Genomic DNA, 8,070 nt, shown 5'->3' with positions numbered 1-8,070 from the left:
CAAAAGAGGCAAAAACATTGCATATTGTTTAACAGAACCATTCAGCAGGAAGAGATAACAATTATGAACATATATACACCCAACCATGATGTGCCCAACTTCATAAAACAAACACTAGTAAACATAAAAAGTCAAATAAACATCAATACCGTTCTACTGAGAGCCCTAAATACTGCACTATCACAAATAGACAAACTAAATAGGAAATCATACAAATATCAGAATTGAACCAAACCTTTAAACATTTATTACAGTGCACAGTACTTTCTCCAAAATAACCATATATCTAATGAAAGATGCCAAAGTAAATGCAAAAAATAGAATTTTTTCCAAGAATATCATCAAATCACTGTGCAATAAAGCTAAGAATACATAGTGACACTCTGATTTTCTTCAAATCCTGTAAGTCTTTCACCTTTTAAAAATCAACAGCAAAAGAAACCAGAGAATTTTTGCAAATGCATGGAAATTAATACACTTTTGACTAATCAAATGGGACATTAAGGCAAAATAGAACAATTCCTAGAATTACAAACAAAATCCAGCAGTATACCGGTGCAACATACCAGAAGTGGTCCTATGAGGAAAATGTATAGCTATGAATGCCCACCTCAGAAAAACAGAATAAGCCTAAACAAATAACATGGTGATATATCTCAAGGTGCAAGAAAAACAAGTACAGTCCTGGTTCACAGCTTGTACAAAAAAGAAAATTATAAAGAACAGAGCAGAAATCAATGAAACAGAAAAATAGTACCAAGAATCAATGACTATAAGAGATGGTTCTTCGAAAGAAAAAATAAAATAAACCCTTAGCCAGTCTTACCCCATCAAAAAAGGAAAAACACAAATCAGTGCAATTAGAAATGAAAAAGGTGAAATCACAACAGACACTACCAAAATTTAGGAAAGTATTGGTAACTATATGCTAAACATTAGAGCACTCACAAAGAGATAGATTCCTAGGTACATGCAAATTATCAAAGCTGAACCAAGAAGACTTAGAAAATTTTGAAGAACTCAATAGCAGGCAATGAAATTGAAACACTAATCAAAACACTACCAATAAAGCACAAGATCTGATGGATTCAGAGCCAGTCTATAAGAACTTCAGGGAAAATCTAATACTGATATCCCTTAAACTCTTTAATGAAATCAACAGGCGATATCCCTTAAACTCTTTAATGAAATCAACAGGAAAGGAGTACTTTCAAAATCATTCTTAGAAGCTAACTTTATCCTGATCTAGTCTAAACCAGATAAAGGTCCAACTAAAAAAGGGAACTACAAGCCAATTTCGTTAATGAATATAGATTCAGAAATCCTCAGCATGATACTGACAAGCAGAATGCAGCAAATGATCAAAAACATCATACACTATGACCAAGTATGCTTCATCCCAGGGATGCAAAAATGGTTCAACATAATGCAAGTCTATAAATGTTATTATTCATCACACCAAGCAGTGATGAAAATTAGATACATGATCACTTTTTTTTTTCCAGTACCGGGGATTGAACTCAGGACCCTGAGCTTGCCAGGCAAGCTCTTATTGTACTGAGCTATCTCCCCAGCCCATGATCATTTCAATAGACACAGAAAAAATATTTGACAAAGTCCAGCATCCATTCATGATTTTTAAAAACCCTCAATAAAATAGGTATAGAAGGACTTTACCTCAATCTGATAAAAGCCATTTATGACCAGGGATGATGTCATGCCATTGTATTCCCAGCACTCGGGAGGCTGAGACAGTAGCATTGTTTTGAGTTTGAGAGCAGCCAGGGCCACAAAATGAACTCAAAGCCAGCCTGAGCAACATAGTAAGAACCTGTCTCAAACAAAAGACAAAAAAGAAAAGCCATTTATGGCCAGACTATTGCCAACATCATATTAAATGAAAAACTGAAAGCTTCCCTTCTAAAATCAGGAACACGATAAAGATGTCCATTATTTCCACTTCTGTTCAACATAGTCCTTCAAATACCTAGCCAAAGCAATCAAGAGAAAGACATAAAAGAGATGTTTTAAAAAGGTGAAAGTATCATTTGCAGGTGAGATGATTATTTATTTACAAGTCCCAAAAAACTTCACCCAATTGCTTCAAGAATCAATAACTGAATTCAGTAATGTAGCAAAATATAAATACAGAAATCATTAGCAGGCCTGTGTACTAATAGCAAATGTATTAAATAAAAAAATTACAAAGACAAAACAATTCACAGTACCATCAAAGAAAATTAAGTAGAGTAAAACCTTGGTTTACAAGCATAATTTGTGTTAGAACCATGCTTGTAATTCAAAGCACTTGTATATCAAAGCAAATTTCCCCATAAGAGATAGTGGAAACTCCGATGATTTGTTCCACAACCCCAAAATGTTCATATAAAGTTACAATACTGTGCTGATACACAATAATAAAGAAAATACAAAATAGAATAATAGCCTCTACTTATCTTTGAAATCTGATGTGGCTGGTGTGAGGAAGATGAGAGAAGAGGGTTATTGTACAGAGGTACTTTCACCGTCACTAATAGAATCACTGTTATCAGATCAATGGAATCTTTTTTCCTTTTGGTGCAAATTTAACAAGAAATCTACCCAGTGTTACTTACTTTTGCCTCCTTTTGAAAATTTCATAGAAGTGTGACATTGTGTTGTCATTAAACATATTCATCACTCCTACTGCTATAGCTTTATTTGGGTGATACTTTTCTGCAAAATTTTACACTGTTTCCCACATTTCTCTAATCTTATTTGATTGTAAGTAATTGCTCTGCCTTTTTCACTTCTGCAGACAAGAACTTCTCTCTAAACTCTTATTATTGACTTCACCCACAGTCCTACAGTAAGAGAGAGAAGAACCATTGGCTTGGTTTTGAACATGTGACATTGGCATCACATAGTACTCATATTGTAAGACATCACTTTTTTAGCAAGTTAAATCATATTAGAAACATTTGCTTGTGTTGTGAAACACTTCCAGAATAAGTTACAATCTAAATTTTAATGTACTTAGGAATAACCTAACCGAGGAAGTGAAACACTTCTACAACCAAACTTACACTGCTCTGAAAAAGAAAATTTAGAGGGAAATCAGAAAATAAAAAGATATCTTCTAGTCTTGGTTATGTAGGATGAATATAAACAAAATGACTGTACTTCCCTAACTAATACATAGATTTAATGTAATCACCAACCAAAACAACAATGGCCATTTCTCACAAATATAGAGAAAAGAGTCTTAAAATTCATATGGAAAAAGAATTATCTCAGAATACCAAAAGTAATCCTGGAAAATAGAAGCAAAGCCTTGATAATCCCAGACTTCGAAGTTATGCTATAAAGTTACGGTGATTGAAACAGCATAGTACTCGCACAAAAACAGGGATGTGAATCAATGAAACAGAACAGAGGAAACAGAACGAAACATAGACACATGCATCTATTTGATCATTGACAAAAAGGGCCAAAACATATACTGAAGAAATGCTAGCCTGTTTAACAAATGCTTCTAGGAAAATTGGATGTTCACAGATTAAGCCTAAAACTATATGGTTTACCATGAACTAAATTAATATCAAAATAGATCAAAGATTTAAATATTAAAACAGAAAACACTGAATCTGCTGGAAGATACAACCAATACAGCTCTTAATGAAAAAGGCATAAGCAATGACTTTTTGAACAAAACCCCAGTGGTCAAGAAATAATTCCAAGAGTCAATACATGGGATCTTATTAAATTAAAAAGCTTCTTCATAGCAAAGGAAATAACCAAAAGAGTGAAGAAAAAGCCTACAGAGTGAGAAAAAAACTTTGCCAGCTACTCCTCAGAGGACTAACATCTAAAATGGATAAAAATCTCAAAAAATTTCCCCAAATAAAAAGGCCCAATAAAAAAATGGACAATCATAGACACTTCTCAGAAGAAAACAAGTCAATAAATATATGAAAAAATACTCAACATTGTTGGCCATTAGAGAAATTCAACTTATGCGATGCTGAAATGTCATTTTATCCCAGAAAGCAGGGCTATTATTTAAAAAAAAAAAAAATCTAGGGCCAGGAAGATAGTGGACTAAATGCCTGCTTAGGCAAGCACAGAGATGGGTTTGATCCCCAACTCCACATGCCATGCCGGCTGCACTCCCAGGCATGCTGAGCCAGCCACTGAGACCTGGTGTGGTGGTGCACACCTGTAATCCCAGCACTGGGGAGGCCGAAAACCAGAGGAACACTATGAACCCGAGTTGTAGTGAGACACTGTACCAAATACATTTTTAAAAAAATTAACAAATGCTGGTGAGGATGTGGGGAAAACATTCTTCTATATTTTTGATGGGAACATAAAGTGGTACAGTCACCTTGGATATCAGTGTGGGGATTCTTCAAAAAACTAAAGTAATTTCATCTGCCCCAGCTTTCCCAAATTCAATTATCTTCCCCAAAGAATTAAAGTTATCATATTAAAGTGATACATGCAAACCTGTGTTTGTAGTAGCACAATTTATTATACCTAGATCTTGGAAGCAGTACATATATCCACCAACAGGTGAATGGATAAGGAAAATGTACTCTTTACTACTCTTCCATAAGGAAGGATAAATTTGAGGTGTTTGTAGGTAAATGCATACAACTGGAGAACATAATGTTAACTGAGATACATCAGATAGCCAAGTGTAAGCATTGTAATATTTCTGTCCTATCAGGAACTCTATATGTTTATAAATAAAGAGCAAAATAGAAGACTTAAATAGGAAATAGGGAGAGTTCAAATAATTCTCCAGATTGCCTACTCCATTTCTAAAAACTTAAATGTATGCTAATTTTTTCACTTATGCTACCACTTTCTCTTAGTTCATTGAGAAGACAGTTTTGTGCTAATGTCAGTTTCTTTTTTGTAAGATAGAATATTTGTTTTCTGTGTCTTACTCGTAAACTCCGAGTAACTGCTTTGCAGATAACCATACAGTGTATTAACTATTGTTATTCTCTTATTATAAAATTTTCATTTCTTCATAAAATTTTTAACAATGTATATAGAAATATCAAACCTAAAAAATAAAGAACACGTTCATTCACCTAACTCTCTTGGTACATCAAATGTATTTAAACTCAAATGAAAGCAAGTGCTTCGTAGCATCTCTAAGAAAATTAAAAGAGCTGTAGTTTAATATTTGCTATGGCAGTTAGAGCAGAAAATTCCACTACACAGCTAAGACATTTCTGCATCAAATAAAGACAAAAAATAGATTATAGTATAACTACTATATTAAATTATACTGATGTTCTAAAAGACTATCTTTGACTCAGCAGTGAGTTCCATTCTAACTTTTTTTTTTCTGTATTTTAGGGAAGGGTCTACAGAGTGTTCAGGGTCTCACTACTAGGTCCTACTCATAGTGATTCTCCTGTTTACAGCCTCCCAAGAGCTGGGATTACAGGTGCGTGCCACCACGCTCAGTCTCAATTGCCATCTCAGCAGGCCCCCAAGGGGCGGGGCTAGCATGGAAGGGCTGAGGATTGAACTCCCGGCCTCTGCACCTGATTGCAGGTGCTTTAATCCGCTGAGCTATTTGGCTGGCCCTCATTCTAACTTTTTTTGAGACAGGATCTTACTATGCAATTCAGGCTGATCTTGAACTCAGTATGTAGCCTATGCTGGCCTCCAACATACAGCAGTCTTCCTGCCTCAGCCTCCTGAGTGCTGGAATTACAAGGATGCACCACTATGCCCACCAAGCAGGTTACATTTTAAGAGAGCAAGGGGTTTTTCCCTCCCTAACCTCTTGCTGAAATATAGCAAGTATACAGGGTATTTTTATTTTGTCTTTTTTTTTATATCTCAATATGCATTTATTTTTAATTTATTTTATTTTGAAGAGTAAAAACAAAAGCAGAGACAAATAGCAGATACAAAGACAGAAGCAGGGTAACATACAACAATACATATGTTACAGATTTTCAAAACAAGCATATCAAAGTAATAATGACTGATACATATTTTTATCATCAAATCTGTTGCTCAGATTAACACATACGGTTAAGCAAGATTGGACAAATAATCGAATATTAACACTTGCTTTCAATAAACCTTAATGTTTTTCTTGTCTTTTTTACTTTTTTTGCAATTTATTTTAAAGAGAGTATAATAATAATTGATAAGACATTGTAAATGGTGCACATTTAGAAAACCAAGATGAGAGATAGTAAACCATGGTTTTTGTGTTACACATTGCTGTCCTCGATGTACTTGCTTAGATTGCAGATATCAGCAGACAGATTTGGTCAAAGTGAAAATTCTAAACATTAACTGCCATTTTCAAAAAACCGATAGAAATTATTAGTGCAATTATCTCAGCCATCATTCATATATATATGAGATAATTGGCTCACTATGCAGATGGGACTCATAGTGATCCTCCTGTTTTCAGCCATCATATATATATGATGGCTGATATAATATATATCTATATTATATAATATAGATATATATTATTTGCATGATTTTTCCTCTTTTTTCCTATCTTTTCTCCTTTCCCTTATCTTCATTGTTTAATCCTTATATTCAGTTTCTGTTTTACTATATCTGTTATACCTTTTGGGTTTTATTTATTGTTTAGGTTCTTACACTAGGAAGACAATAAGATATTTACACATGTGGGTCTGATGTATTGCATCCACTTACCTATAAAGTCCTCAAGTTTGTCTTTCTTTATAGCTGAGTAATATTCCATTATATAAAAATACCACATTTGAGAAGTTTCTGCATGTCAAAAGAAATCACCAACAAGGTGAAAAGTCAACCCACAAATTGGGAAAAAATCTTAACCAACAGTTACTCAGACAAAGGACTTCTGTCTAGACTATATAAAGAACTGAAAAGAAAAATCAGGCCCCCAAAATATAAAGACGCAATCAAAAATGGATTCATCTAAGATGAATACACACGGAGGAAGAAATACAAATGTGAGAGCTGGCCACGTAGCTCAGTGGACCAAACGCCTGCTTAGGCAGAGCGCAGCTGCCAGGGTTCTATCCCTGGAGTGCTGTGCCGGCCCCGCCCCTGGGGCATGCTGAGACAGTAGTTGAGACTGAGCGTGATGGCGCATGCCTGTAACCCTAGTGCTTGGGAGGCTGAAAACAGGAGGATCACTACGAGTCCCATCTACATAGTGAGACCCTATAGACCCTCTAAGCCCTGTACTAAATACATTTTTTTAAAAAAAGAATACAAATGGCAAATAAATACATGAAAACCATGTAACATATCACTAGTCATTTGAGAAATGCAAACTAACACAACACTGAGAGACTGTCTCACCCCAGAAAGAATGGCTATGATAAAGAAATCAACTAATAACAAATGCTAAAGAGGTTATGGGTAAAAGGTACCCTTCTCCACTATTGGTGGGTTGTAGACTGGTACAGTCACTGTGGAAACCAGTGTGGAGACACCTAAAACATTAGGACTGGGAATCCCATTCAACCCAGCTATTCTCCTTCTGGGGATTTTCCCAAAAGAACTGAAAACATCTTACCACGCTGATATATGTGCACCCTTGTTTATAGTGGCGTGACTTGTCATAGCCAAGTCTTGGAAACAACCAAAATGCCCATTACCTGAGGAATGGCTGGAAAAGATGTAGTTTTATACAATGAAATATTCCTCAGCTACGTTTTGTCTTTTAAAGGTAGGATAAAATGCTGAAAGTAAGACATTACTATGACTCAAGCATAGCTGGATTCAGATTCAACAGTCCTATGGACATGTGGCCTTCGGTAGGTTATATAACTTCCCTGAGTCTCTGCTTATGACTGAGGTTTGTTTTGCTTTGTTTTTTAGAGGAGGAAAAGTTTGTTTTAACCCATAGTTTGTAAAGGTTTCAGTTCATAGTTGTCTGGCTCCAAGGCACGGTGCTAGGGCAGGCAGGCACTGAAGAGCAGTTCATGGCAGCTGAAGACAGCAAAACAACCGAGCAAGAGAAGAGAGCTGAGCATGAGTTTTTAATACTGTTTCTCTCTCTCTTTTTTTTTTTTTTTTTTTTTTTTTTTTGCGGAACCAGGG

At 35.3% G+C, this 8,070-nt stretch overlaps 1 protein-coding gene across 1 annotated transcript in view; it reads left to right on the top strand.

Moving 5' to 3' along the window:
• Positions 1 to 8,070, top strand: part of Stxbp4 (syntaxin binding protein 4) — a 202,920-nt gene that overhangs the window by 80,049 nt on the left and 114,801 nt on the right. The window lies entirely within an intron of this gene.

The sequence above is a fragment of the Octodon degus genome, unplaced genomic scaffold (genome assembly GCF_000260255.1).
Source record: "Octodon degus isolate 3935 unplaced genomic scaffold, OctDeg1.0 scaffold00222, whole genome shotgun sequence".
In the NCBI taxonomy this organism is placed as follows: Eukaryota; Metazoa; Chordata; class Mammalia; order Rodentia; family Octodontidae; genus Octodon; species Octodon degus.
This window is presented reverse-complemented; position numbering and strand designations above follow the sequence as displayed.